Raw genomic sequence first — 14,256 nt, forward strand, 5'->3', positions numbered from 1 at the left:
TTGAGGAATTTTCAGCCATTATTTGTTCAAATACTTTTTCAGTCCCATTCTTTTTTTTTTCTTCTCTCTTTTGGGGGCTCTGATGATATGCATTTGGGATATTTTATTATTGTCATAGAGGTATATGAGATTCTGTTTATGGAATGAGAATGGTAAATGGAAGGGAGAGGAAAATCTGAGAAGAGAAAATGAAGTGAAATTATTTTGGAGAATGGGAGAAAAAATTATTAGGGGAATAGTTTGGATTTCCAGGAATGGATAAAAGAAGTACTCAGTATGCATTTGATATTCATGGTCATGAATTTAATGAAAGACCCTACACTATATCTTGTTCATTTTGCCATGTATGGTGTTGCATGTGTGCACATGTGTGTAACTGTTCAGGCTCATATATAACTAAATAGTGTTTATCTATATTATTTTCTTTTAAAATATCTCATTTCAATTAAAGTCAACCATAATCTATTAGGATTTGTACTGTTTCTTGCAAAGCCATTTTATTCAATTTTCCAAGTAAGAAAGGTAGTAAGAAAATAATTTTTTTATATTATACCATAAAAAGACACAAGAGCCTCCAAAAATGTGTGTTTCTTGATTACTTAGACTTAGCTTTTGCTTTGGTCTTACAAAATTTAATTTTTAGTCAAAATTTAACAAAATTTTTAAAAATTTAGCTAAAAATCAGATCACCTGTTTAAAATGAGTCCACTTAAAGCCCTTAATTTTCCACTGGTGACACACATGAACCATCATTATAGAAGGCAGGCAGGACAGCTAGAGAATTAAATATTGTGCTATGGAATTGGATAGTTTTGGTTCAAATTCTGGCTCTGTCACTTACTATCTGTGACTCTGGGCAAGTTACTTAACCTCTTTATGCCTCAGTTTCAAGATCTGTAAAATGAGGGTAATAGCAAAACTGGCCTTATAAGATATTGTGAAAAATTAAGTAAGGTATGTAAAAAACAGTAAGAATCAGATTTGTCAGTCAGCTTGTTGGTCATTTTTCTCTCTCATGGCCACTTTTGTGCATTCCTTCAAGAGCCTCCTACTGAGGATCTTTGACTGTAACTCCCATAATGGCAATGATACTTTTTAGGTTTCCCACTTCCTACTCCCCCCTCAGCCTCAGTTTACCCCACACAATTTTTTTGGTTTGTTTTACCTTTCTTGGGAAGTGTTCTCTTAGAAAGTGATCCTTGTTTTCCTCCCTAATTTGGAAAACATCTCTTCCCCAGAAAAGTACACACTGTTTGCTTGCTGTCTGGAGGAGGTGCTGTTTTCTCTTTGTGAAGCCCCCCTTTTGACTCTACTGTGGAACAGGCAGCACAACGAAGGCTCTGTACCTATAGTCTTCCCAACTGTGAATTAAATACTAGTCCTTATGTTTCTCAAACTCCAGGGGGACACTTGTTATGCAAAAGGCCCCACCTTGAGCTTTCTCTCACTTGGCTTGAGGTGAAGAAAAATATCCAGTTTCATTACCCATGTGAATCAGAGGAGGGAAACTCAGCATACCAGCTCTCCAATAAAATCTTCCCACTGAGACTCTCTGACCTCAACTCCTAATATATAGATGAAAGTTGGCTTTATGACCTAATTCTGTTTTAGTCTTTTACCACGTCTTTTTGGGTGGTCTGGCACCTCACTTAAGGATATTGGTTGTGGTAGTGATATTCATTTGTGTTGTTCATCAAATATTTACAGCTTTCCTCCCTTTTGGCACATAATAAGAATGCACATCTCTGACTGCCATGAGGCAAGATAGGGCCATGTGACTTGCTTTGCCCAATAAACTGAGCAGAAAGCTTCCAGATAGTAGTTTAAAGAGCAACTACTGCAGTAGTCACAAAAATTAGTGTTGAGATTGAGCCTCCATCAAGCTGAGACCCTAAATGACCAGGATAAGCAAAGCCCCCTTGATGATATGCATTGGACATCTTGTGTGAATGAGAAATATACTTTTGTGTGTAAAAACACACATATTTTGGGTTTGGTTGTTTTTACAGCAGAACCTAGTCCAGTCTGACAGGAAAGTATTTGACATTTTTTTTTCTTGGTCTTTGCTCTCTTTGTGAAATTCAAAAAGATAGAAAGATTAATGTTTTGCATTCTGTTAAATTATTATTATTATTTATTCTTATTCTTATCATTTTCATATTTACATTGGAACATGTGAGATGTGCTGTGTAGGGGAAAGAGACTAATCATAGGGTCAAGAAGGCAGAAAATCTGATTTCAAGTCCTGGTTCCAGCACTAATTTTATATAACTGAACTGTCTAAAATTTCCTCAAGTATAAAACAATGATATATGCCTGAATACCTAACTGAGTTGTCTTAAGGATCAGGGGGACCGTGGATAAGAAAGTGCATTGGCAACTCTAAAGTAGGACACAAACATAGCATATAAACCTGTGCAATGAATCCAAGCTGTGCATTGAATGGCCTATAGACCATTTTCAAATGTATAATGTAAAGTATTGAGAAGAATATGCAGAAATACTCAGACATTATTTTTCACTCCTGTGCAGTTATTTGTGCAGTGATATGTATCAATTCCTCACTAAACAGTGTAATAGATGATGGCTTTCATAAGATCAAAAGCCTTTCAAGCATGTCTGATCTGTTCAGCACTGTACCAGGCAATGTGAGAAATATTAAATAAGTTTAAGGAACTACTCATGCCATAAAAGATTAAAAAAATAAAACAATATGCATAATTCAGGTACAATGAGAATGTTGATAAAGCTTATTCTCCTAAAAGTAGTGATAAGTGGGTAAAGTTTTTTAAACAACAATTTCAGAACTCTGGACATCAACCAAAAGCACATAACAAACCGAAAAGCCTATATTCCAGAAAAACTACTGAACATCAGTAAAATGGTGTTATCTGTTAACTTCAGGCTGCTCTTATTCCCTCCTCTGCAATCTGCCTAACTCTGTGATTATGGTGGCCTTCCAAAGACCATCAACCTAGCTGCTTGTTGAAAGAGGCAGACCTGATTTAGAGCTCTGTTGAAACCCACATGCCCATATGACATCGTTGAAGAAAATAGTAAGCAGTATCAAAAAATCAAAGGCCAATATTATAGCTGCCTGAGCCTGTGATACTGGTTGAAAAAGCAAGAGACCAACCAAATTTTTAAAACAAAGATCAGGGGAAAAAGACAACTGTAGAAGGTTTTGAAAAGACTGACATATTCTTGGGGATCTGGAAGTTGATGTACATGTATAGAACTAAGAGTATACTAAGATTAAGACCAGAGAGGGCCCCAATTATCTGTTTATTTCCAGCTGATGGTGGCTCTGCATAAACAGAAATTAAAAGCCAAAGCAGAACAATTAACTGCCTGAAATTTGAATGCATGCCCTAACCCAAAAAATGCCTAAGCAAAGTGTGGAAGATTTACCAAGTTCAAAGATCAAGGTCTTTAAGCACTTGTGACTAAACATTGGTTGACCAATAAGCACTGTTGACCCAGGGAAGACTCCTAGAAATCTCCTACAACAAATACATTCAAAGTAGAGGAAGCCATGTTTAAAATAAGGGACAGTATGACAGCAATCACTCACCAAATAGAGAATATCAATAAAGAGATGGATGGAAATTATTTTTAAAAAGAACCAAATGGAAATTCTAGAGTTGAAAAGTACAATAACTAAATAAAGAAATTCACTAGTCTGGCATAGCAGCAAATTTAGTCTGAAAGAAGAAAGAATCAGTGACCTGGAAGAGAGATCAAAAGAGGTATGCAATTTTAAGGACACAGGAATAAAGAAAAATGAACAGTGACTCAGAGAAGTGTGACCACCATTAAACACACTAACATGCATCATAGGAGAAATAATGGCTGAAAACTACCCAAATATGACAAAACCATTAATCTACACTTTCAAGAAGCCAAACAAACTTTAATTAGGATAAACCCAAAGAGACCCAGACCAAGACATACCATAAACAGTTGAAAGACAAAGAAAAAAAGAAAATTGGAAAGAAACAAGAGAAAATGACTCACAAAGGAACCTCAATAAGAATAGTAGTTGACCTCTCATCAGAAACAGTGGAAGCCAGAAGTCAGTGGGATGACATATTTAAAGTTCCAAAAAGAAAAAAAAAAAATCTGTCAACCAAGAATTCTATCTTTCAAAAATTAAATTTTAAAAAAGGCATTTCTACCCAAAGACTGAGAGAATTAATTGCTAACAGATCTGCCTTACAAGAAATTCTAAAGGAAGTCCTCAGGCTGAAAGTCATATCAGATAGTAATTTAAATCTGTATGAAACATATATAAAGAGTACAGGTAAGGTAATTACAGAGGTAAATATACTAGAGAGAATAAATATATCTTATTCCTATTTTCTCTTGATTTTTAAAACCCCAATTAAGACAATAATTTTAAAACTGTATTTTTGGGCTTATAACATATAATGATGCAATTTATAAGAAAATCATATTATCAGGGAGAAGAGATGGAAATGAACCTTAGTGGAACAAAGTTTCTATGTATTATTGTAATTAAATTAGTATCAATTCAAAGTAGAGTATTTTAAGTTAGGATGCAACTAGTAATCCTCAGAACAATCACTAAGAAAACTATTTTTAAAATATATTTGGGACATCTGGGTGGCTCAGTCACTTAAGCATCTGCCTTCAGATCAGGTCATGATCCCAAGGTCCTGGGATCGAGCTCCTCATTGGTCTCCTTGCTCAGTGAGGAGCCTGCTTCTCCCTCTGCCTGCTTCTCTCCCTACTTGTGTGCTCTCTCTCTTCCCCCCCACAAATAAATAAATAAAGTCTTTAAATATATATGTGTTTATATATATTTATATATGTATATATTTATTTATAATTGTATATATATTTATTTTAAAAATACAAACTAATGGAAATGGTATGTAAAAACATCTAATTAACACAAAAGCCAGCAGTGAAGGAGGAACAGAGAGCCAAAGAAGACATGAGACATGTATGAAAAAAATACCAAGCTAGCACACATAATCTGATTACATGAAAATTGCAATAAATAAACAACCCAATCAAACAGCAGAGATCGTCAGACTGGATAAAATAAACAAAGATCTGGCTATATGCTGTGTACAAGAGATACACTTTTTTCCAGCTTTTTGAGGTATACTTGACAAATAAAATTGTATATATTTAAAGCAAGTGACATACCTTAAATTCAAAGACATAAAGATATTGAAAGTAAAAGGGTGGGAAAAGATACACCATGCAGAGAGGAACCACCAGAGACCTGAAATGGCTACACTAATATCACACAAAATAGACTTTAAGACAAAAATGGTTACTAGAGACAAAGAGGAATATTTTATAATGATAACATTGTCAATTCATCAGGAAGATATAATTATTATAATATCCATATTTGTACCTAACAATAGAGTCCTAAAATACATTAAAAAAAAACCCTGACAGAACTGGGAAATAGAGAATTCAACTATAATACCTAGAAATGGCAATACCACATTCTAAATAATTGATAGAAGAGCTACAGTTAATCAGAAGATTTTTAAAAACTTGAAAAACACTATCAATCACCTTGATGAACTGATATCTACAAAACATTCCACTCAACCAAAGTACAATTTCCATCCTTTTTAACTGCACATGAATATTCTCCAGGATAGACTATATACAAGGCATTAAAACAAGTCTCCACAATTTCAAAGAATTGACATTATGGAAAGTATGGTTTCTGACCACAAGGAAATTAAATTATACATCAACAACAGAAGGACATGGGAAAATACAAAAATACTTGGAAATTAAACAATGCAAGTCAAGATAGTCCATAGATGAAAGAAGAAATCACACAAGAGATTAGAAAGTATTTTGAATGGAATAAAAATGAAAACACAATGTATACAAACTTATAGGATGTAGCTGAAGTAGTACTTACAGCAACATATATTACAAAAGAAGTTCTCAAACCAGTAATCTAAGATTTTACCTTTAGAACCTAGAAAAAGAAGAGTGAAATGAACTCAAAGAAAGAAGGAAAAATAATAAAGATTAGAGCAGACATAAATAAAATGTTAAACACAGAAATTATTGGCAAAAAACATAAACCAAAAGTTGGCTCTTTGTTTTTTTTTAATTTTTTTAACTTTATTATGTTATGTTAGTCACCATACAATACATAATTAGTTTTTGATGTGGTGATCCACGATCCATTGTTTTTGTATAACACCCAGTGCTCCATGCAGTACATGCAGTCCTTAATACCCATCACCAGGCTAACCCATCCCCCCAACCCCTCCCCGCTAAAACCCTGTTTGATCTCAGAGTCCATAGTCTCTCATGGTTCATCTCTCCCTCTGATTCCCACTCCCTTCATTTTTCCCTTCCTTCTCCTAATGTCCTCCATGCTATTCCTTATGTTCCACTAATAAGTGAAACCATATAATTGACTTTCTCTGCTTGATTTATTTCACCTAGCATAATCTCTCCAGTCTCATCCATGTTGATGTAAAAGTTGGGTATTCATCCTTTCTGATGGCTGAGTAATATTCCATTGTATATATGGACCACATCTTCTTTATCCATTCATCTGTTGAAGGGCATCTCAGCTCTTTCCACAGTTAGGCTATTGCAGACATTGCTGCTATGAACATTGGGGTACATATGGCCCTTCTTTTCACTACATCTGTGTCTTTGGGGTAAATACCCAGGAGTGCAATTGCTGGGTCATAGGGTAGCTCTATTTTTAATTTTTTGAGGCCCCTCCACACTGTTTTCCAAAGTGGCTGTACCAACTTGCATTCCCACCAGCAGTGTAAGAGGGTTCCCCTTTCTCCACAACCTTTTCAACATTTGTTGTTTCTTTCCCTGTCCATTTTGGCCATTCTAACTGGTGAAAGGTGGTATCTCAATGTGGTTTTGATTTGAATTTCCCTGATGGCTAATGATGATGAACATTGTTTCATGTGTCTGTTAGCCATTTGTATGTCTTCTTCAGAGAAGTGTCTGTTCATATCTTCTGCCCACTTTTTGACTTGATTATTTGTTTTTTGGGTGTTGAGTCTGAGAAGTTCTTTATAGATCTTGGGTACCAGCCCTTTATCTGTAGTGTCATTTGCAAATATCTTCTCCCATTCTGTGGGTGGCCTCTTTGTTTTGTTGACTGTTTCCTTTTCTGTGCAGAAGCTTTTTATCTTGATGAAGTCCCAAAAGTTCATTTTTGCTTTTGTTTCACTAGCCTTTGGAGATGTATCTTGAAAGAAGTTGCTGTGGCCGATGTCAGAGAGGTTACTGCCTATGTTCTCCTCTAGGATTTTGATGGATTCCTGTCTCACATTGAGGTCTTTCATCCATTTTGAGTTTATCTTTGTGTATGGTGTTAGAGAATGGTCGAGTTTCATTCTTCTGCATGTGGCTGTCCAATTCTCCCAGCACCATTTATTGAAGAGACTGTCTTTTTTCCATTGCATGTCTTTTCCTGCTTTGTCAAAGATAATTTGACCATAGAGCTGAGGGTCCCTATCTGGGTTCTCTATTCTGTTTCATTGGTCTACATGTCTGTTTTTGTGCCAGTACCATGCTGTCTTGGTGATCACAGCCTTGTAATATAGCTTGAAATCAGGCAACGTGCTGCCCCCAGCTTTGTTTTTCAACATTTCCTTGGCGATTCGGGTCTTTTTTGATGCCATACAAATTTTAGGATTGTTTGTCCAGCACCTTGAAAAATGTCATTGGAATTTTGATCGGGATGGCATTGAAGATACAGATTGCTCTGGGTAGCATAGACATTTTAACAATGTTTATTCTTCTGATCCATGAGCATGGAATATTTTTCCATCTTTTTGTGTCTTCTTCAATTTCTTTCATTAGTGTTCTGTAGTTCCAAGAGTATAGATCCTTTACCTCTTTGGTTAGGTTTATTCCAAGGTATCTTATGGTTTTTGGTGCTATTGTAAATGGAATCATTTCTTTAATTTCTCTTTCTACAGTTGCGTTGTTAGTGTATAAGAAAGCAACTGATTTCTGTGCATTGATTTTGTATCCTGCCACATTACTGAATTGCTGGATGAGTTCTAGTAATTTGGGGGTGGAGTCTTTTGGGTTTTCCACCTAAAGTATCATGTCATCTGCGAAGAGAGAGAGTTTGACTTCTTCTTTGCCAATTTGAATACCTTTTATTTCTTTTTGTTGTCTGATTGCTGTTGCTAAGACTTCTAGTACTATGTTGAACAATAGTGGCAAGAGTGGGCATCCTTGATGTGTTCCTGATCTTAAGGGAAAGGCTCTCAGCTTTTCCCCATTGAGGATGATATTCGCTGTGGGTTTTTCATAGATGGATTTTATGAACTTGAGGAATGTTCCCTCCATCCCTATACTGTGAAGAGTTTTAATCAGGAAAGTATGTTGTATTTGTCAAATGCTTTTTCTGCATCAATTGAGAGGACCATATGGTTCTTCTCCCTCCTCTTATTAATGTGTTCTATCACATTGATTGATTTGTGAATGTTGAACCACCCTTGCATCACGGGGATAAATCCCACTTGGTCGTGGTGGATGATCCTTTTAATGTACTGTTGGATCCTATTAGCTAGGATTTTGTTGAGGATTTTGGAATCCATATTCATCAGGGATATCAGTCAGAAATTCTCCTTTTTGATGGGGTCTTTGCCTGGTTTGGGGATTAAGGTAATGCTGGCCTCATAGAATGAGTCTGGAAGTTTTCCTTCTGTTTCTATTTTTTGAAACAGTTTCAGTAGAATAGGTATTATTTCTTCTTTGAATGTTTGGTAGAATTCCCCAGGGAATCCATCAGGCCCTGGACTCTGTTTTTTGGGAGGTTTTTGATCACTGCTTCAATCTCGTTACTGGTTATTGGCCTTTTCAGGTTGTCAATTTCTTCCTGTTTCAGTCTTGGTAGTTTATAGGTTTCCAGGAAGGCCTCCATTTCATCCAGATTGCTCAGTTTGTTGGCATATTTCTCTGATTCTATTTTCATGGTTTCTGAGTTGTTTTTCCCTGGCCTCCTCTTTTCCCTTTTTATCTATTAAATTGTCTTCCAGGTCACTAATTTGTTCTTCTGCCTCGCTTACCCTAGTTGTTAGATTATCTAGATTAGATTGGATCTCATTGATAGCATTTTTAAGTTCTACCAATTCAGCTTTCATTTCTGCCCTTAGAGACTCTATGTTGCCATTAATTGATTTCTCCATTCTAGCTATTGTTTTCACAATTGCTAGCCTGAATTCCATCTCTGACATCTTGGTTATATCTGCATCCATTTGTAAATCTGCAGCATAAGTCATAATCTCTGAGTCTTTCCTATTTTGGGGGTTCCTCCTCCTAGTCATTCTGTTGAGTGGTTGTTGAGGGAATGTATAGAGTCCAGATTATTGACCACAACCCAAGCAAGATGCACCTGTTTTCTAGGGACCTTAGGGTTGCTGGCCTCTTGTTTTCCCAGCCTGTCTTCTGGGGGAGGGGCCTGGTGCGCTGTTACTCAGGCAATCCTGTTATGGCAGTGTTGCCCTGCCCCTTGTGGGGGGAGGGTCACCTCAGTGAAAACCATTTTTGGGGGGTTTTTGTTCTCTGTTTGGGCAGAGTTGCCCTGCCCCCCTGTGGCGGGGGATGGGTTCCGTGGGAACCAGTTTTGGGGGCTTTTGTTCTCTGGTGGCTTTCCCTGGCACCTTTCCACGTCTCTTCCAAGAGTCAGAGCAGAAGAGACCATTTCCAACCCTTTGCCTCAGAGCAGAAAGATCACAGTCTGTTTTTCAGTGATATCTCCAGGCCACACTATCTCCATTTCTGTCTGTACTGCTATAAACTGCATCATCCTGGGTTGTGGGTCCCTCCGCAGTGCCCCCAGTCCTGCCTTCAGGTCGGGGCATGTCTCTGCCCTTTGTGCTTCTAAAACTGCCAGCTGCTCCCAGTCCATTTGTGTGACCCCGCCACTCCAGGTTTCCCTCCCAGGGGCTGCCCTAAAATCCTTTCCCTGCTGTTCTGCAAGTCTGTGCCCCATCCCCAGTGTGGAAGGCTGTCGCTCACTGGCAGTGTAGGATCCCCATGGCCAGGCTCCCTCCCGCTGCTGTTTATCCTCTGATATCTGCCCGCGGAATCATGGCTCCTTGCTTCCTACCTCCAAACCAACCGCCTGCGATATTCTGTTTGTAGAGATCCAGATCTTCTTACATCTCAGGCTGATTTGGTGGGTGCTCAGAGTGGTCTGGTAGATATCCAGCTCAATTCCAGGGACCAGTTGGAATAGGGTCCCCTACTCCTCTGCCATCTTTTCTCCCCCCAAAAGTTGGCTCTTTGAAAAGACCTGACAAGCTTTTAGCTGTACTGACCAAGACAAAGGAGAGAAGAAAAACATTACCAAAATTTTTTTGGTAATGAACATAGAAATTAAGAGGATTATACAGAAATGTTATAAATGAATTTATTCCAACAAATTAGAAAATTCCGATGAAATGGACAAATTTCTAGAAAGATGCAAATTACCAAACTGACCCAAGAAAAAACAGGACATCTGAATAGATTTATAATGTTAAGGAAATTGAATTTGTAATTAAAATTTTCCCAAAAGGAAAAACCCAGACTTAAATGGCTTCCCTGGAAAGTTCGATCAAACATTTAAAGAAATAATTTCAGTAAATCACAAACTCCCTTCCCCCCACAAAAAAAAAAATGAGAAGGAACACTTTCCATCTCATTCTATGAAGGCAGTATTAGCTTGACATTAAGGCCTGACAAGACATCACAAGAGAAAAAAACTACAGACCAATATACTTCATGATTTTAGGTGCAGAAATCCTCAACAAAATATTAGCAAACCCAACAGAACAACATGTAAACAGAAACAAACAAAATTAAAAAGTGGGATTTATTCCAGGAATGCAAGGTTGGTTTAACATATAAAAATCAATTAATGTAATGTGTCATGTTAATAGGACAAAGGACAAAAAAATTACGATCATCTAAATAGATAAAGGAAAAGCATTTTAAAAAATCCAATATCCATTTATGATAGAAAGAATGAACAAACTGTGAATGGAAGTGTGCTTCCTCGACCTGACAGGACATTTATGTAAAGCCTACAGCTAACATCATACTTAGTGATGCAAGACTGAATGATTTTCCCTTAAGATCAAGAACAAGGCAAATATTTATGTTCTCATCACTTCTATTTCAACATCTTACTGGAAGTTCTAGCCAGGGGAATAAAGCAAGAAAAAGAAATAAATAGTATCTAGTCACAAAGGAGAAAGTAAAATTTTCTCCATTTACAGATGACCTGATGTCATTTATTGAAAATCCCAAGGAATCCACAGAAAATCTTTTAGAACAATAAACAGGTTCAGCAAGGTTGCAGGAAACAACATCAAAATACAAAATTCAATTGAATTTCTATATAATAGAGGTTCCTCAAAAATTAAACATAGAACTATAATACAATCCTACAATTCCACTCCTAGAATATACCCCAAGTAATTTAAAGTCAGTGTTTCAACAAAAACTTGAATGCAAACATTCATAGCAGCCCTATTCACAATAGCCAAAAGGTAGAAATAACCCAAATGTCCACCAACTAATGAATGGATAACCAAAGAGTGATATATCTATAAAATGGAATATTATTCAGCCATAAAAAGGAATAAAGTACTGATACTTGCTATAACATGGATAAACTTCAAAAACAACATGCTAATTGAAAGAAGCCAGACACAAAGACCACATATTGTATGATCTCATTTATATGAAATGTCCAGTAAAGGCAGATCTATAGAGAAAGAAAAAGCATTAGTGGTTGCCTTGGGATGGAGGTGAGAATAGGGAATCAATATAAACATAAATAAGATACCTTACCGGGGTACCTGGATGGCTCAGTTGTTAAGCGTCTGCCTTCGGCTGGGGTCATGATCCTGAGGTCCTGGGATCGAGCCCCGCATCGGGCTCCCCGCTCAGCGGGAGGCCTGCTTCTCCCTCTCCCACTCCCCCTGCTTGTGTTCCTACTCTCGCTGTCTCTCTCTCTGTCAAATAAATAAATAAAGTATTTAAAAAAAAAAAGATACCTTACTAGGATCATGAAAATGTTCTAAAACTGGATCTTAGTGAGTTGACTAATTTAGTAAATTTACTAAAATTATTAAATTTTAGGCTTACATGGTAAATTTTATGGTATGTAAATTAATCTCAATATATGTTTTAAAGAATGTATCATTCAGATCTCTATTTTTCAACCACCTAGTCAACAGGACAAGTAAGGCATGGCTATGAGATTAAGAACTACTGATTCCCAAAAGTTTTTATGTTATTCATTATAGAATCAAAGGAAGATCACTCACCTCTCATATAATTCTTTCCAAATAATTAATGGAAAAGATTTAATTTTAAGAAAAGGAAACTATTTGAAATTTATTATTTTTTACACCATCAATAGAAAAGGCTAAGATGGTCAGGTCTTTAACTGGTCAATAGGACACACCTGGAAAGAGTTGGTAAGTAAATGCAAAGTTACAGATTTGCAGAAGAACAGGTACTGTTTAATGATTACTTTGATCCATTGTATTTTTTTTTCCTTTTGGTAATTTTAATACTTTATTTTTTTAAAATTTCAAACAACTTTATTAGATGTTGTCAAAATAAACAGGTAAATTTGGATTGGTCAGCAAGTTGATTTAATTTTTTAATTATTTTTACTTTTTTAAAACCCTTATTTAAATTCCAGTTATTAACATACAATGTGATATTAGTTTCAGGTGTAGAATTTACTGATTCATCACTTACAAACAACACCCAGGGCTCATCACAAGTGCCCTCCTTGATACCCATCATATATTTAACTTATCCACCCTCCACCTCCCCTCCCATAACCTTCACTTTGTTCTCCCACAGGTAAGAGTCTGTTTCTTGGTTTGCCTCTCTTCCCCCCCTCCAAAATGTTCATCTGTTTTGTCTCTTAAATCCCTCTTATGAGTGAAATCATATGGTATTTGTCTTTCTCTGACTGACTTATTTTGCTTAATGTAATGCCCTCTAGCTCCATCCACATCATTGCAAATGGCAAGATTTCTTTCTTTCCTTTTTTATGGCTGAGCAATATTCCATTGTATATATACACCACAACTTTTTTTTTTTCCATTCATCAGTCGATGGACATTTGGGCTCTTTCTATAATTTGGCTATTGTTGATAATGGTGCTATGAATATCAGGGTGCATGTATCCCTTCATGTTAGTATTTTTGTATCCTTAGTGTAAATACCTAGTAGTGCAATTGCTGGCTCATTGGGTAGTTCTATTTTTAACTTTTTGAGGAACCTCCATACCATATCCCAGAGTGGCTGGACCAGTTTGCATTCTCACCAACAGGGTAAGAGTATTTCCCTTTCTCTGCATCCTTGCCAACACCTGTTTACTGTGTTCTTAATTTCAGCCATTCTGACAGGTGTGAGGTGATATCTCATTATAGTTTTGATTTGTATTTCCCTGATGCCAAGTGATGTTGAGCACTTTTTCTTGTCTGTTAGCCTTCTGGATGTCTTCTTTGGAAATATGTCTATTCATATCTTCTACCCATTTCATAATTGGATTAATTGTTTTTTGGGTGTTGAGTTTGATAAGTTCTTTATAGATTTTAGATACTAAACCTTTATCAGATATGTCATTTGCAACTATCTTCTCCCATTCTGAAGACTGCCTTTTAGTTTTCTTGATTGTTTCCTTTGCTGCACAGAAGCTTTTTGTCTTGATGAATCCCCAATAGTTCATTTTTGCTTTTGTTTCCTTGCCTCCAGAGACATATCTAGTAAGAAGTTGCTATGGCCAAGGTCAAAGAGGTTGCTGCCTGTGTTCTCCTCTAGGATTTTGATGGATTCCTGTCTCACATTTAGGTCTTTCATCCATTTTGGATTTATATTTGTGTATGGTGTCAGAGAGTGACTCAATTTCATTCTTTTGCATGTTACTATCCAATTTTCCCAACACCATTTGTTGAAGAGATTTTTCTCCATTCGATATTCTTTCCTCATTTTCCTATTCAAATATTAGTTGACCATATAGCTCTGGGTCCATTTCTGGGTTCTCTATCCTGTTCCATTGAACTATGTGTCTGTTTTTGTGCCAGTACCATACTGTCTTGATGATTACCGCTTTGTAATAGAGCTTGAAGTCTGGAATTGTGATGCCGCCAGCTTTACTTTTCTTTTTCAGAATTGCTTTGGCTATTTGGGGTCTTTTGTGGTTCCATACAAATTTTAGAATTGTTTGTTCCAGCT

The sequence above is a fragment of the Mirounga leonina genome, unplaced genomic scaffold, assembly GCF_011800145.1.
Source record: "Mirounga leonina isolate KUSES-001 unplaced genomic scaffold, KU_Mleo_1.0 Mir_204, whole genome shotgun sequence".
Lineage (NCBI taxonomy): Eukaryota > Metazoa > Chordata > Mammalia > Carnivora > Phocidae > Mirounga > Mirounga leonina.